This window comes from Lepidochelys olivacea (assembly GCF_965140295.1).
Source record: "Lepidochelys olivacea isolate rLepOli2 genome assembly, chromosome: 3".
Lineage (NCBI taxonomy): Eukaryota > Metazoa > Chordata > Testudines > Cheloniidae > Lepidochelys > Lepidochelys olivacea.
In genome coordinates, this window is record NC_140413.1 from 131,195,649 (window position 1) to 131,214,004 (window position 18,356).

At 42.7% G+C, this 18,356-nt stretch overlaps 1 protein-coding gene and 1 long non-coding RNA gene across 2 annotated transcripts in view; one reads left to right on the top strand and one right to left on the bottom strand.

Moving 5' to 3' along the window:
* PGBD5 (piggyBac transposable element derived 5) overlaps positions 1–18,356 on the top strand; it is a 93,041-nt gene that overhangs the window by 19,860 nt on the left and 54,825 nt on the right. The gene's annotated exons all lie outside the window — the stretch shown is intronic.
* On the bottom strand, positions 281–16,451 carry LOC311517989. Its single transcript, XR_014710851.1, has 4 exons — positions 16,300–16,451; positions 7,173–7,248; positions 1,667–1,734; positions 281–863 (listed from the first exon to the last, which is right to left on the bottom strand). It is a non-coding gene; the product is annotated as an uncharacterized lncRNA (long non-coding RNA).

Sequence of the window (18,356 nt, forward strand, 5' to 3'; positions counted from 1 at the left end):
CCATGTGCCCCAAAGCTGCAGACTTAACTGAAAGCAACTTAAGAAATGTTCCTGTCTTTAACACTCAGATGCCCAACTCCCAATGGGGTCCAAATACATACGTTTTACCCTGGATAAAGCTTATACAGGGCAAACTCATTAATTGTTTGCCCACTATAACGCTGATAGAGAGAGATGCACAGCTGTTTGCCTTCCCCAGATATTAATACATACTCTGGGTTAATTAAGAAGTAAAAAGTGATTTTTATTAAATACAGAAAGTAGGATTTAAGTGGTTCCAAGTAGTAGCAGCCAGAACAAAGCGAATTACCAAGCAAAATAAAATAAAACAAGCAAGTCTAAATCTAGTACAGTAATAAAACTGAATATAGATAAAAATCCTAACTCAGGTAGCTTCCTTTTACAGACTAGCCTCCTTCTAGTCTGGGTCCAGCAATCACTCATACTCCCTGTAGTTACTCTCCTTTGTTCCAGTTTCTTTCAGATATCCTTGGGGGTGGAGAGGCTCTCTTTAGCCAGCTGAAGACAAAATGGAGGGGTCTCCCATGGGCTTAAACTGACTTTCTCTTGTGGGTGGAGACCCCCTCCTCTCTCCTATGTGAAGTCCAGCTCCAAGATGGAGTTTTGGAGTCACATGGGCAAGTCACATGTCTCTGCATGACTCAGAACTTACAGGGTAGCAGCCATGGTTCACATGCTTCCTTGAATGTCCTCAGGTAGACTTCTTTTGTGGATTGGAGCATTCCAAGATGAATTGTCCTTTAAGTGTTTCTTGATTGGGTATCTAATTTGCACTTTCCTTTCTCCTGAAGCTGACCAAATGCTCTACTAAGGCTGCTTAGAAATCAAGCCAGTATTCATAACTACGAATACAAAAATTATACATGCATACAAATAGGATTAATAGATTCAGTAGATCATAACCTTTACAAAGATATGTTACATGGCATATGTAGCATAAAACATATTCCAGTTATGTCATATATACATTCATAAGCATATTTCCAAAAAGCCTTATGGAAGGCACCATCATAGGGAGGTCTACACTAGAAGCGCTACATCAGTGAACTGCACCGATACAGCTATACTGCCGTAGCACATCTGGTAAAGACGCTCAATGGTGACGGTAGAGCGCTCTCCCATCAGCATAATTACTCCACCTCCGCAAGAGGCAGTGTGGACAGTCCTTTGGTCGCTGTAACTTGCGTCACTCAGGGAGGTGTCTTTTAAACACCCCTGAGTGACGTAAGTTAGATCGACTTAAGCGGTAATGTAGACGTGCCCCAAGATTCTAGGCATGTACTCAGGTGGCTAGCATGAGCCACTGTGGCTACACTGCTCTTTTTAGCACACTGGTTCAATCAAAGCTAGCACATGTAAATGTACGTAAACTGGAAATTACACCTCCCAGCTGCAGTGTAGACATACCCACAGTCACCAAACTCCTGGGAGGAAGGAGCCATCACTGTCTCTCTCCTTATGCATTTGTGTGAGTAAAACTCATCTGCTCAAATGTTCATGGAAACTGAATATGGAAGGGGCACAGGCTTGACCAACAGAAATTTAAGTGAAATACTCATGGACATCTGTTTGGGCTATTGTCCCAGTTCGAACATTTGCATTTTTATAGGCATCACCTTAGATTTTTAAAGATCTAAAGTAATACCTTTCAGTAGAAGGTCTGGGTGCAAATGGAGGAGTTGATATTTCACGCTCTACAGCTGGAAGGAAAATCTGTAGAGAGAAAATTCATGCTTGCTGAAGATCATGACTGAGAGATATTGGATTACTTAAACTTGAGACGAGTAAACAAGATACACTGATGTGATAAAGAGTGTCATAAGAAACCCAGGGAAGAATGGGAACTGCAGGAAAGACCGTAGTAGGTAGAGTTTGGTGGTTTAATGGCAAAGTCAGAGTTTATCTTTCTAGTCTACGTATCACTAATTCTATTTTAGTTATATGAGACAGCCTATTGCACAGGGATTGTGTGTTGTGGATGTATTCCACTAGAGCACCAAGAGAAAACTGTTAAATCCCATTTTCTTTCTTAATGACACAGATTAAAATTTAAATTTTGAATACTGAGGGATTTTACTCTAGTGTGTTAGGCATTGGATCCAGGAAAGCATTTACAGACATGCTCTTCTAAATACAAATATTGTACCACTTTAACTATACTGTTACAGTCAAAGTAGGGTAACCCCTCGAGTGTGGATGCAGTTATACTGATATAAAAGTGCTTATGCCTGTAGCCTCACTGGAGCTAATGGGACATAAGTACATGCTTAAATACTTTGCTGAAGTGAATCTGCTATGCCACTTTCACTAGCCCACAACACCTTTATTTTAGGGCTGTCGATTAATCTCCGTTAACTCATGCGATTAACTAAAAAAAATTAATCACAATTAATCGCACTGTTAAACAATAGACTACCAATTGAAATTTATTATATTTTTGGATGTTTTTCTACATTTTCAAATATGTTGGCTTCAATTACAACACAGAATACAAAGGGTACAGTGCTCACTTTATACTATTATTTTTTATTACAAATATTTGCACTGTAAAAACGATAAATAAATAGTATTTTTCAATTCACCTCATACAAGTACTGTAGTGCATGTATCATGAAAGTGCAATTCACAACTTTTCTTTATCACAAAAGTGCAATTTAGAAATGTAGATTTTTTTTTTTGGTTTTGTTACATAACTATTTTGTTTTTTTGAGTGCCGTGTAAAACTTCAGAGCCTACATGTTCACTCAGTCCTACTTCTTGTTCAGCCAATCACTAAGACAAATAAGTTTGTTTACATTTACGGGACATAATGCTGCCTGCTTCTTATTTACAATATCACCTGAAAGTGAGAACAGCTGTTTGCACAGCACTTTTGTAGCTGGTATTGCAAGGTATTTATGTGCCAGATATGCTAAACATTCATATGCCCCTTCATGCTTCGGTCACCATTCCAGAGGACATGCTTCTATGTTGCTGACGCTCATTAAAAAAAATGCGTTAATTAAATTTGTGACTGAAATCTGAGAGGTGTGGAGCATGCTTTCAGAAGCCTTAAAAGAGCAACACTCCTATGTAGAAACTACAGAACTGAACCACTAAAAAAGAAAATCAACCTTCTGCTGGTTGCATCTGATTCAGATGATGAAAATGAATATGCATCGGTCCGCACTGCTTGGATCACTATTGAGCAGAACCCGTCATCGGCATGGACACGTCCTCTGGAAGGGTGGTTGAAGCATGAAGGGACATACGAATCTTTAGTGCATCTGGCATGTAAATATCTTGCGACTCTGGCTACAACAGTACCATGCAAACACCTGTTGTTACTTTCAGGTGACATTGTAAACAAGAAGGGGGCAGCATTATCTCCTGCAAATGTAAACAAATGTGTGTGTCTGAGCGATTGGCTGAACAAGAAATAGGACTGAGTGGACTTGTAGGCTCTAAGGTTTTACAGTGTTTTATTTTTGAGTGCAGTTATATTTTTGTACATAAGTCTACATTTGTAAGTTCAACTTTCATGTTAAAGAGGTTGCACTACATTATTTGTATTAGGTGAATTGAAAAATACTATTTCTTTTGTTTTTTATTGTGCAAATATTTGTAATAAAATAATATAAAGTGAGCACTGTACATAGTTGAAATCAATATATTTGAAAACGTAGAAAACATCCAAAAACATTTAAATAAATGGTATTCTACTGTTCTTTAACAGTGCAATTAATTGCGATTATTTTTTTTAATCATTTGACAGCCCTACTTTATTTAAACGAATTTAGTTCTGATGAAAGGTTCTTGATTGACAGACTTGGAGACCAAAGTTTTGAATTGCAGAATAGATGCTGTGTGGGAAGCAATAACACAAGTTTTCTTACACAGTCCTACCAAGGTGCCTCAATCCAGACACGGAGTGACCACTTCTATACGGTACTTCTGGACTATCTGCCCTAAACCCTAACAAGTGTGGAAGTCGTGGCTAGCTGTGATGAAAATCACTAAATTCACCTCCCTGCCCCCACCCTGGAAATATTCTAGTTTCTTAAGTTTGGGACTGGCTGGCACCCGACTGTGAAGACCAGGGGTTGGCCCTGCCCAGGAGCACAATGTTGTCACCTCCCACTAAACATCATGGGAGCTGGGGCATTCAGACCCTAAAGGATAAATGCAAACACTTGTTGGTGTGACACAGGAAATGCTACCTATTCAGGGAAATGCACAATTAACAAGAAACCAGGGAACCACATCAAAGATGTATGAACAAGCTGTTGGCATTGAGGTGAGGCACTTTTTTTTTTTTAATTGGATAATGGTCAGCCAAAAAAAAAAAAAATCAATTGGCAGGAAATTAGAGAACTGTTGCTTAACCAGGAAATTTCTTTGTGAACATCCCACTAAGGAGCTGAAAGAAAGGAGGGGAAGGCACAAAGACACAAATCTCAGCTATCCTATAAAAAGAGCGGTAGTGGGTTAGTTTCACAAGGCATACAAGCAGGACAGTTCCTGTGGAGCTTTGTATTCTTTTATATTGATTTACCATGACTTCCCTGCCAGGCTATTCCTGCACACATTGACTTGAGCTGGGGATGTTTAACAAGGGTAGGGAAGCTTGGGTCTCTGGCTACTTTCAGGTCTATGATCAAAAGATATTTAAAACCAATTCAAAAAAAATGAAAGGCAGCTCAGAGGGAAAAAGCAAGGATTCATTGCTGTGAACAAAGAGGACACTGCATCTCCATTATCCTTGCTGGAACAGCAACCACCTATTCTGCTGTTACTTCCAGGGGACAGGCATTTGGGATCTTGGATTTCTCTGCTAGATGGGAACTGACTTGACAAAGGAAGTGTCACAATGAGGGGGTGGAAGGGGAGTCCTCAGAATTTTAGAACAAACGATGGTGAAGATCTACAGTAGTTCATATATGCTGGTAACGACAAGGAAGGGAAATTTTTTACACTGTGGGAGTAATAACTCACCTGCTTACGTAACCCTAAGCTCTTTGTTTTAAATGGGAAAAATTCTAAAGTGAGTTTGATGCTCTACAACAGAGGGAAGATGTAGCAGAGGAAATAATCTTGCATATGAGAAAATCATTCTTTCAAGGGGCACTAAAAACCAAAATTCTGTAAGAGCTCTCAGGCAATTCCTCATTGGTAAAGACTGGACAAAACTAAAAACTGAATTGAAATCTGCAGTTTATCAACATCAGGCATCACACATCTCTGCCATAAGATAAAATATTGTTTTATTGGACTAAACTACTTAAACACATACATTTTCTCCCTCATCCACTTCCACAAGTAGGTTCTACTATGTTTTTTTTAAGCCATCAAAATTACATTAAATATTTCATGACTGATGTCGTCTTTAGTATTGTATGCTGAGTGCAGCTTGTTTACTTGTGGTACAGTCAGCTGTATACTCCATTGTCGGAAAATAAGTGAGGGGTGAAACCTTTTATCTTGTCATGAAGTATAATGTAGACTTTGAAACAGAAAATAATGGGGATATTTCCAATAAAATTTCTCTCTTTCAATTATGTAACTCAGCCACAGGTAGTTTGACTTTTTCTGCTTTGTGTGTGTGTGTGTGTATCTTTCTACTGGTTGTTTGGCACAAACCCCCAATCTTCAGAAAACTGGTATATTTAAGTAGGAACACAAACACACAAAATCACTAGTGTGTTAACATTACAGACTTAGGATACTCATTGTGGACATAAGGGGGAGTTGGTACCTTGCATTGTTTTTGAGCTACTGCAAACATAAAGATCAGAAATGAGATTTAGGGCCCAGGTCCTCAAAGGTTTTTAGGTGCCTAAACTTCCATTGATTCAATGGGAGTTAGGTGCCTAAATACCTTTGAGGACTAGAGCCTAAGTCCATATTCCCTGTGATTTGCACAGGAGAGTGTTTCTCCTACTGGTCACTGGACGTTACAGTCACTCAGCACAAATTGGGCTGACCATCCATTTATCTGAGAGTAAACATTTGATTCAAAGCAAGAACCATGGAAGCAGCCATTTCAAGATTGAATCTTACGAGTATAAGCCTAAGTCGCCTGTGCTCCCCATCACTGAAATAACACTTAAGGGAATGATGCTTACTAGAGAATGGAGGCTTCCAAGAAGGTGTGGCAGCCTTTGCAAAATGCAGTGTTGGGGAAGGGAGAAAGGGGATAGAGAATAGAGGGGATGAGAAAGCAAGGAGAACGAAAATCTAGCAAAGACAAGTCAGGGAGAGGATAAGAACCAGATGGTAGAAGAAGAGAAAAGTGAGGAAGGTGGATGGCTGGAAGAGGAAGAAAGAGAGGCAAATCCTATTATCACTCATTTAGGAAAAGGATAAACTGAAACCCCAATGAAAATGGGACTTGCCTCCTCTCATGCAGGAAGTCAGTGACAGAGTAAAAAACCAAGTAGCTCAAACTCCCAGTCCCCTGTTCTAACTGCATATTTGCATTCATTGGTGTTCAGGCAGTTCCAAAGAAAGCATCAGCTGATTTCATGCGCTGCCCCAGAGAAAGACATTGCTTGCTTTCTAGGTGGTGATCAGAATTGCATGGTGTAATATCTCCTAATCATAAAACTTCCAGGATATTACTTCACGCTGAGTAAATAAGCTTTACTAAAGTATAGCCTGAGATTGTAAACAAACCTTAACAAGGGAAAAATTTTAAGATTTCTTCTTTAAGACACCCAAACTGTAAATACAATTAAGAAAACAAATGCCACCACACCGTTTTCATGATTAAGGCGAACATTTTACTTTCTCAAAAGTTCAGGACATTCAAATCAATATTTCTGCCGTGAATACCAGATTCAGAACCTTAAATCTGAAATTTCCATATTTCTGTGTAATTAAAATTTCATCTTAACATTCCATTAATGTTGGCCTTGACCCTTATATAATTTTGAGAGATGGAGTCCAAGTCACAAAATTTTTATTCAGTTTCTCCAAAGTTTAACTCAACTCACTAGAGAGAGAGGGTTAAAGTTCAGGTGTGAATCAAGAGGTGAATTTCTGCAGAATTCAGATCTGGAGGTTCAGTTTGGGTGCATCCCTAATAATTTTCATCTTTACATCTGTGTGAGTGTGTCCTCTCCTGAGCAATAACAAAGGGAAAACTGGAGAAAAACACAATGGGTGCTTACCAGTTGTAAGAGAAGGATGCAGCCAGTACATGCTGACCTTCTGTCACATGCGTTTCCATCTGCAGATGCCATAAACCTGTAGATATAGAGAAGGAAATTACTATTAATTATTAATAGCCTCACTAAGGCTCAGGGTTCCCTTTTGTGGAAGGCACTGTCCAAACACGTGGTATTTCTGCTCTGAATATTTTACAATAAAAGACTTCCTAATCTAAATTTGTCTAGCTCAGGGGTGGGCAAACTAGAGCCTGGGGGCTGCATCCGCCCCTTCAGACATTTTAATCTGGCCCTTGAGTTCCTGCAGGGGAGCAGGGTCCGGGGCTTGCCCTGCTCTGGTGCCCTAGCTGGGGGCTTGCCCCGCTCCCTGCGTGCTGTGGCTCCATGCAGCTCCCGGAAGCAGCAGCATGTCCGTCCTTCCTCCGGCTCCTATGCGTAAGGGCAGCCAGCAGGCTCTGCACGCTGCTCCCGCCCCAAGCGCCGCCTCTGCAGCTCCCATTGGCCGGGAGCCATGGCCAATGGGAGCTGAAGGGGCGGCACTTGCAGACGGGGCAGCGGGCCGAGCCGCCTGGCTGCGCCTCCACGTAGCAGTCGGAGGGGGAACATGCTGCTGCTTCCGGGAGCTGCTTGAGGTAAGCACTGCCTGGAGCCTGCACCCCTGACCCCCTCCTGCACCCCAACCCCATGCCCCAGCCCTGATCCTCCTCCCGCCCTCTGAACCACTTGGTCCCATCCCAGAGCACCCTCCTGCACCCTCAACCCCTCATCCCCAGCCCCACCCCAGAACATGTACCAGCAGACTGAGTCTTCACTGATCCCCCCCGCACCCCAACCCCCTGCCCCAGCCTGGAGCCCCCTGCCACACCCTGAATAATTCATTTCTGGCCCCCCCTGAGCCCTCACCCCCTCTCGCACTCCAATCCCCAATTTCGTGAGCATTCATGGCCCACCATACAATTTCCACACCCAGATGTGGCCCTCGGGCCAAAAAGTTTGCCCACCCCTGCTCTAGCTGCTGATATAACACATGCCATTTTACCATCACAGGCCAAAGGAAATGAAGCTTTGGGTTCCAGTATGTTTATAGGGGCAAAAAAGATGCTTGCCATGCTCTTGGCTCTACTTTCTTCAGCTTCTTAAATGCCTTCTCTCCTTCCTACTGGGAGATGGTCACTGAATTAAGCACTTTAAGGAGTTCCCTCAAATCTCTCATTTTAATGTGCCTATTTCATGAAGTGCTTGGAAATCTCTAATACAGTGGTTCTCAAGCAGGGTGTACTTAGAGGTCTTTCAGGGGGTACATCAGCTCACCTAGATATTTGCCTAGTTTTACAACAGGTTACATAAAAAGCACTAGCCAAGTCAGTACAAACTAACATTTCACAGACAATGATTTGTTTATACTACTCTATATACTATACACTGAAATGTAAGTACAATATTTATATTTCAATTGATTTATTTTATAAATATATGGTAAAAATGAGGAAGGAAGCAATTTTTCAGTAACAGCGTGCTGTGACATTTTTGTCTGATTTTGTAAGCAAGTAGTTTTTAAGTGAGGGGTAATTTGGGGGTATGCAAAACAAATCAGACTCCTGAAAGGGGTACAGTAGTCTGGGAAGGTTGAGAGCCACTGTTCTGGTACATAGATGTTATTTCTGTAACTACTACGAGACTCATAATGAGGGATGTGTATTGCTTCCTTCTTTTACAAGCTGCAGGACATTACAGTTCCTGCTATTGCGGATCCAAAAGGAGCGTAGGGAGCTTCAAACAATGTGGGTTTGGGGCATGAATTGGTCACAGTGTTGGTAGTCTAAGCAGAGCAGGAAGACACTGAATGGACATGGAATTTGAATCTCAGTTGACGTGATCTCAGAGTTGGAACATATCGGCAGGGCAGTGTGGGGAAACTTGCCCTGGTGCTGCCTATCACTCCAGGCTTGTCAAGCCTGAGCCCATCACCAGCATTGTACTTAAGCAAATGTTCATGGGGATGTTCATGGCTGTTGCATAAACTGCATGTTTTGTGAGTGACTTGATTTCCTTTTCCGAGCTCAGCAATGTAGAATCATTGAAAATGGGTGGGAGGGAGCAGACTGTGGGTCTGAAATGACAAACCATCCCTCATAAGAGAGGTCATTGAGATTTCCACTCCTCATGAGCTTGTTGCCAGGGCCCAGCCCCCACTCTGATGGCCCTGTGACAGCTTTGCAGTGCAGCCGCAGACTCTTGACAGAAGCGCCGTGACAGGTGCTGATCAGTTATGCTTCCTGCACACGGACACTGGGAAGAGGTTGCAGAGGTGGTGTTCTGTTGCTGAGAGAATCGGATGCTATTTCTAGACACCGCTCTGTCTTCACCATATTGTTTGTCAGTGATTTGTGTTTTCCTCTCTCTGTGCAATTGCAGCTCCCCAAAAGCCTCCCCCGGAAATGTAACTGCATGCACACTTCACCATGGATTTACCACGTGCATGCCAAAAGTGTAGACTGCCGCTCACTGGGTGCAGGAGTGCTTCTGCACTGATAATTGCACCTCTTGTACATTTAAAAAACCACTGAAGAAAGACTGTTGCCTCTTATTGAGGAATGATTAATTTAGCATTTAGCAGGCTTAGTGGAAAGACTAAGCAGTCAGCTGTGCATGACTCAGGGTGCATTCCATGTGGTAAAAGGATTAAGAATGTTTACATGCATGGTATATAGGAGGGATTGGCAAACCTGTTTGGCCACTCCGGGATTGTGAGTTCAGAAGTTCAAACAACCCAGATGGTTGGGTTTGTGTTCTGCCAAAGAGAGAATGGGAAAAGCAACAGAGAGAGGTGGAAAATCCAATGGGAAGAATAGGGCAAAAATACAGCAGAGAGCGTACCCAATGAAAAATGCATCTAGAGATGGGGGAGGAGAAAAGGAGCAGGGACAGGGAGAATACACACATGTATGCACAGAGTACATAGAGCAGGCTTTGCAGGTGCAACAGGGTGGGGTTACCTGGGCCAAGAGCTTCTCCTTAACCCTTTCATCTCCAGTGTGGCATTCGTTTATCTGATTGCAGAGGTGATTACTTTTCTTTCCCTAACAGAGAGTGCACACACAAGCTTCTCTTTAGCTAGACAAATATCTTTGACTTGATTCCCCTGTAGGAAAAATCATGGATTTAGAACTACAGAAAATCTCATGACCTTAAACTAGTTAGAGAGGCTTACAGCAGAGTTTGTTCAGTCGTCAGCTGAGGGTCCCAGAGGTTCGAGCATTGGGTGAATGTATTTTATACTTATGAATTTTCAAGAGAAGAGAGAGCCCTATAATGTCTCCCCCTTCCCCATTCTGTAGGCAATATTCGAGTTCCAAGAGAAGCCTCATCCTCTGATTTCTGTGCCAGGTTTGGAATTTCCTCAGTTTTACTACACAGAGTAGCAAAATCCCGTGTTTGGAGGATGTTTGGAACTGAGGTTTTGATTCAGGCCCTCATCTAGTTCTAACACGTGATGGTGCTTGCACTGCTTCAAATCCATGTCTCACTATTGTGAAAGTCACATTCCAGCCCACATCAGAGCATGTAAAATTGAGAGGGAGCGCTGACAGGTACTACGGAGATCTGAGGCTTGGTCTACACTACACAGTTAGGTTGATGTAAGGCAGCTTATGTCTACCTAATTATGTCAATGACTACATTACAATGCTGCTTCTGCCAAAGTAAGTGGCCCGCTACACTGGCATAATAACTCCACCTGCATGAGAGGCGTAGCACTTACGTCAGTGTTGTTAGGGCGACATGGTGTCTGTGTACACACTGTGTTACTTACATTGGCTGTTGGCTGTCAGCCCTAAATGGGGCTGACAGCTAGCCCCCCCCCCTTCACCTCCCCCAGCTGTGAGCTGGGTGCTGGGCTCACAGCTGGGTCCCCCTCCCCACCTGCCCCGGTGCTGATAGTTTGAGTGCCAGGCTCACAGCAGTGTCCCCCCACCCCCCAGCAGCTATCAGCCTGGCACTGGGGCTCACCGCTGAAGCCCACCTGCCCTGGGCTGACAACCTGAGCTGTGAGCTAAGCTCAATTTCACAGCACAGGAACCTACCAGCAGTGAAATTGACATCCTTGTCAGTTTCACAGCTCCAGCTGTAAGCCCCCAGCAGAGACAATAGCCTCTTTGAAACACACAAGAATGTCAATTTCACTGCTGGTAGGCTCCCTACTGTGAAACTGAGCCACTGGCTGGGCTCACAGATCCGGCTGTTACCCCGGGGCCTGGGAGCTGTGAGCCCCATGTAGCTGTCAGTACCCCCACACTCTGGCTGTCAGTGCCCCACTTCAGACGGTGCAAGAACTCCTGATGAGGATGTGTACCACAGCAGAAGGATAGTAGTGTGGACACCAATAGCCAACTTAATTACTGCAATGGCTGTAGGTCAACCTAACTTAAGTCAAATTAATTTTGTAGTGTAGACAAGCCCTAAGTATGGCTAACTAGTATTATTGCTTAAAAAGGTAGAAACCCCAGCTCTAGTTAAATTACTGCTGAGCTGTCTGGATTTTCAATTGATTTTACTTTTTTACTCCAGGTGATTTGCATTGAGTTTTTTAAAAATCAGTTTGTGAACAAAGCCCCATGCAAGTCCCTCATGAGATTAACTAACAGCAATAGGTCCTGTGGCATGTGTGTTTTGCATGTAAATGTAGGCATTAACCTCAAAGCTTTCAGCATCTCATTACATGGGTCACTCCCTCATTGACTTTTATTTATGAATGACAAATTAAACGTCCTGGTCCTTGGCATGGAAGACATAGTGGGCCATTTCCCATCTTCACACACAAATCTCTCCTTTGTAAGCAGGGTCCTAATAAAGAGCTGGGAATGGCTGGTAGGGCGGATTCTTTTTTAATAGTTACAGAGTATTAGTAAGTGACAGGTTTTAATGATTCCAGTGAAGGATGAGCAATAGAATTGAATATATTGCTTCTTGGTTCATATTTTGCCCAGGAATAACAAGCCTGAAGGTACTTTATCTCAGTAAGTGCTCACAGATTAGATCCTTCCCATAAAGGGATATTTCCAATCCAAAACAGTATATGCTGGGGATTTAGCTGTGAGTCCCTTTAATCATAACGGGAGTGACACTGCTCTAAAATGTCTCTGTGCTGCGTTGAAGATATACGCCACATAAACCTCCACAAATCAGGCTGTAGGTGCAGCTGTGGAAGCGCTCTGTTTATGGTCTGCTGAACACAGTAGTAGAGCTACTGTATGAAGTTAACCTTTTGAAAGCTGCCCCTGACCTGTTAGGTACATTCTGACAGATTATGTCCGCTGGACTCTCAGATGCAGCAGATGTGTCCTGATGTTGGAGTGCAGTGCGGTGTCGATTAAAAAAAAAATGCAGCAATACAAAAAGGGGGAATGGATCATCAGCAGTGGAACAGTGAAAAAATAAAGCTGAAGCTTAGTTGACAAGGAGTATATTTTCCTAGTCCTGTATCCAAATGATAAATAAATGCACAAAGTACAGTATAAGATGTAAGCTGACACATATAGTATTGGTTTTAATGTCAGCCGTGCTGCCTTAAGCTTTGTTTGTATAATGTTACCCGTAAATCCTTGTGCACAGGTGGCAGGAGGATAGATCCTGTTTGGGTGCTGATAATACTGATTGGCAGATCTCCCACTAGAAATAAGCTATACATATAATTAAAGACATCAGCATTATCAGCTGTGGGCTTTTTGTTCCTTCCAACTCACTGGTTACAGCATGAAGGTTCAGTTTGTTTTTAAAATAATAAACACAAGGAAATATATTTAATTAAATGTTTAAGTTCTGGCTTAAATCCACAAAAGAAAATAGTTATATGAAAGGCTGCCACAGAGCACCCTTATCCCCGTCCCTCATGCTAAGACCATTTGGTAGTATATAGCGTAGCACACAACCAATGTCAACTTTTTGACTGAGAGCCAAAAGCTGTTACCCTTAGCAGCCCAGTCTTGTTCCCGTTCACTTCATTGGGTGCAGTAGCAGACCGCAGCTGGATGTTTGTTGGCCCATCTGAATGTAGCTGGTGTTCTAAGTCTAGTTCTTAGTGAGGCTGAGCAAGGAATGGGCAGCATGGAGGCTCACTGGTGAGTTGGGGAAGCTGGTTTTACCATTACCTGTGGGGTTAAATAGGACTCTCACACACATGCAGTGCATTCAGTAAAGAAAAAAATTATAAGCCATCAAGACCACCCTCTTTGTGAGCTACATAGTAGAGGTCTGATTCTCCTCTGACTGACGCCAGGTTTACAGTTTAGACTTCAGTAGAATCAGTCCTATTTTATACTGGCATAAGTAAGAGGAGAATCGGGTCATAATGTTTGGCAAAGAACCAGCATTCATTGTAGTAAGTTATTTAATCTAACACATCCTAGATTATTTCACTCTGCTGCGGCGGTAAGAGGCTGAAATGTAGCAATCTTTAGAACTGAACCAATGCTGTCCGTACCTTGGTGCAATGTTATCTTTCAGGGGGAGCTAGAGAATCTAAACATGCAGTTTTGCATTCAGCTTTAGCCCACAACAACCAGCTCTAAATTCTTTTTATGGGTAATACTCAGGATGCCATGTATGGATCGCTTTATTGCTAGCGCTATAAAGGAAACAATCAGGTTTAATGCTGTGGGGCAAGGGAGGGAGGCAATTAACTGGAATATGTTCTGAACAGTTCTTTATGATGCCATTACAGATGCAGAATGGAAGCATTGTGTCAGAGAGCCATTTACTTTTGGAGTTTTAGCAGATGCAGTCACGTCATATTTCACTAAGTAGTTTGAAACAAACTAACCTGAAAACAAATTTAAAACCAAAAGTATATTGTGGCAGGGTGCTCTCCCTTTAAGAGAGATTGGATTGGAACTGCAGGGATATAAAATAAGAATTTCCAGAAGGAAATTAATCTAGCATAGATTCTGGCAGAGGAAAGATCTGCCAGTTCAATAGAACTACATGAATTTTCACCAGCTGAGGATCTGGCTCCATGTTTATAAAATATCCAGCATTATATTCCAAAAACCAAACAGATTTGGACATACTGCTGCTTAGTCTCAAGAGAATGGGTGAAACCTCTGAAATACAGTAGAGTGAAATGCAGCAGAAGAAATAAACACTCTTTAGTGTTTATAATCTATAGTCCTGCAAATTAAATTTCCCATTACCTGATAATGTCAGAGTTACAAATGGATGAATGCACTAATGGTGAACTCCTCTCAAGCTACAGGAAGCAGGGTTGGTTGGAAAACTGAATTTCTGTTCCACAGGAAATTCTGACATTTCAAAGTTTGCTGTATGCTATGTACTATATGAGAACAGGAAACCTATTATGTAACAGCCCAAATAGGGATTTGTTCTTGTCTTTGACAGAAGAGCATGTGATTTGTAAACACCAGCATAATTTTTCATCCATTATTTAAGCTTCAAAGGTAGAGAGAGTTTGGGATCCCATCAGTGCCTAGCAATATACTGTGACAGGGTGCTATTTGTAACACCCTGGTCACTGAGCTGCAGGCTTACTTGGAATCAATCAACCTGTTACTCTGGTGGGGATGGATTACTGACACTTGGTGGCAGTTGTTGAGCTAATGAGGCAATTGGCTTTGTAATGGGAAGAACAGGAAGTAAAAGGGAAGGTGAAGGAAAGAAGCTCTGTGAAAGGCTTCTTCTGCTATGTACCCATGTTATGGCCTCTCCTGGTTTGAAATGGAAGGCTGAGGTGCATGTGGTGGAAAAAAAACAGATTGTGTGTGTTTGTAAGCAGTGTAGGCAGTGCTGCTCATCGGGTAGCTGAAGAAGTGCCCTGTGACATGTACTTTACCAAATCTCTTGCTCTCAGTCTATAAACTCTGTTGGTGAGTTATTAATGGTGGGAAGGTAATGATAACTGGGGGAATGATGTCAAATATTAATTTTGCATGTATGAAATTCGTTAGGTTAGTCTAAGCACATTGCTTTCCCAGCCTTATTAACTAAGCAAATAGAGAAAAAAGTAATTTATTCAAGATGTGAAATTCAAATGAATTATCTGCTGAATGTCATTTGTGTGGCAGTGTTGGGGGGCTGATTGTTAAGGGCCCAGTCCTGTACTGAGCCCCCGTGAAGCACCTGCACATACTGAGTGGGGCTCCATGCAGATGCAGGGAACCATGTCTGCTATTCTCATTTGTAAGATCAAGACCTAAATTGTTTCTTTTTTTATTTGTTTTCCTAAGCCTCCTTGGATGCTTTACCATTTTTACAACTTATTTCTTGCTTGCAGGCAGCTGCAGTAAGCATTATTAAAGCCAGAGCTCACTCTTTTTAGTGCACGCAGTATAAGGGCTAGGGTCTCATATCTACTCCTGAATCAGGTTTCCAGTGTAGCTTTCTCTGCCTTTGCTTCCTCACTGTCTTCATGACTGATTTTTCCACCCCCCCCATCCCCCTGTGATTAAGGGGCCATTGCCCTGTTGTTTGACTTTGAGATAGACATTACTTCCACATGCAAAGTATAAAATTAAGCCAACTTGTCCTGAAAGTTGTTGCTGTTTCAGCCATCTGCAGTGGATTTCATGTGGTACCTGTGACAGGTTGGATCACAGAAAATCCCCTTGGGACTGCCATCTGATGTGCTGGGACTACCTGTAAGCCCATTTTTCCTGGCAGCTTGGGACTTCAGAACCCTACCTGGTTGTGCCAGACACGCTAGCCTGTCACAAGCACAGACCCAGGTCTGAACCACGTCCCACACAAGCTGCAGGCTTAACTGAAAACAGCTTAAGAAGTGTTCCTGTCACCAACACTCAGATACTCAGCTCCCAGGGGTGTCCAAACCCCAAATAAATCCGTTTTACCCTGTATAAGCTTTATACAGGATAAACTCATAAATTGTTTGCCCTCTATAACACTGATAGAGAGATATGCACAGCTGTTTGCCCCCCCAGGTATTAATACATACTCTGGGTTAATTAATAAGTAAAAAGTGATTTTATTAAATACAAAAAGTAGGCTTTAAGTGGTTCCAAGTAATAACAGACAGAACAAAGTGAATTACCAAGCAAAATAAAATAAAACACGCAAGTCTAAACCTAATACAGTAAGAAACTGAATACAGATGAAATCTCACCCTCAGAGATGTTCCAGTAAGGTTCTTTTATAGACTAGCCTCCTTCTAGTCTAGGTCCAGCAATTACTCACACCCCTGTGGTTACTGTCCTTTGGGAGCAGAGAGGCTATCTCTTGAGCCAGCTGAAGACAAAATGGAAGGGTCTCCCAAGGGCTTAAATAGACTCTCTTGTGGGTGGAGACCCTCTCCTATCCAGAATTCAGCTCCAAGATGGAGTTTTGGAGTCACATGGGCAAGTCACATGTCCATGCATGACTGAGTTCCTCACCAGCCAGGCCACATTCCTGGGAAAGCTCTGATGTGGACTGGCATCTCCAAGTTCATTGTTAGTTTAAGTGTTTCTTGATTGGTTACTTACTGAGAATAGTCTTTTCTCAGGAAGCTGACCAACTGCTTCATTGAGGCTACTTAAAATTAAACAAGTACGTAGCCAATATTGATAACTTTGAATACAAAAATGATACATGCATACAAATAGGATGAATATATTTAGTAGATCATAACCTTTACAGAGATACGTTAAATGGCATATGTAGGATAAAACCTATTCCAGTTACGTCATATATAAATTTATAAGCATATTCCCATAAAGCATTATGGGGCGCAATGTCACACCCTCCTCCTGAACTTACTGCCAGAGACTTGGACACTGTCCATGGTGGAGGCAGTACATGTAAAATCCTCTGGTCACTCTCCCTTTTAGTACCTTTAAACCATATGATGTCATCCATAGGTGTTCGAGCAAGGTTTGGGGTTCCTGGTCCCCTGGTGCCTGAAAACAGGTTGGGGTGTAGTATTGCTAACAGAATGCAGACAGCAATATCTGTTAAAGTGTAGGTGTCTTGACATTTAGCCACCAATCCCATGAGGTGGTGTGCCTCAGTTTCCCCTTCCACACAGCAGTGTGGGCCCATTATGCTTTTCCAGCCTGTTTACAGGTATTAGCTGAAAAGTAACATGCTTGTGGGGCTGTCTTGTCACCATCCCTAGCATGTACAACAGTTTCTTCCACAACTCATGTACGTCCCACTTTGTTAAAGCGTTTACCACTTGCATTAACTCCTTCGTCTTGACTCATAGATGAAGTAGCAAAAGACACAAGATTAACAGCAAATCTACAGCGGACAGGCTTTGTTTACACAACTTAGCTTGTTGAGTGTCTATTGCATTTCCCAATTTCTTTGTGTACCCTGGTAGGTGCTCCGGTGCAGATTCTTCTGCCTCTTTGGAGAAGGCTTTTAATTCAGACATGTGTTTGAGGCTTTGGCAAGGAAAGGGTGTACTGCAACCATGCCTGCCCTCAGCCCCTCCCTCTGGAATTTCTTTGGGTCTGACCCCACGCCCTGATGATCACTTTAGATAAGCTATTACCAGCAGGACAGTGGGGTGGGAGGAGGTATTGTTTCATATTCTCTGTGTGTATATAAAGTCTGCTGCAGTTTCCACGGCATGCCTCCGATGAAGTGAGCTGTAGCTCACGAAAGCTTATGCTCAAATAAATTGGTTAGTCTCTAAGGTGCCACAAGTACTCCTTTTCTTTTTGCGAATACAGACTAACACGGCTGTTACTCTGAAACCTCCCAAGAAAAGAGTTCTTCTTCCCCCAGCCTTGAAGAGACTGTTATTTTTAACAAGGGTGGAAGGATAACATTCTTTAATGGAGTGCTTTGGATCGGTAAGATCCCCCTCGGCCACCCCACTCTTTGCCCCCAACAGGTTAGCTGGATGGACTCCCCCCTCCAGGAGATCTGACCCCCAGTCTTCCCTCAAAACCTGATCCACAGGAGAGGGGTCTGGCATTTTAAATGGAGATTTTTCACCCTCCTCCTGGGAAAGAGCCTTCCTACAAAAGGTGGGCAGACCCTCCGGTCTCCACTCACCTTCCATCTGGACTTCCCTTTTTGGGCCCCCTCACTGGGCCAGACACTCCTGTGTCCCCAAAAAGGGAAGGTGACCCTGGTCCAGCTGTGGGCTCACAGCTACCAGCTATGACAGACCCTACACTGGCCAGAAAATTTTTTCCCCTTTCACTCAGGTTGGGCTTGCTTCCAGCTAGA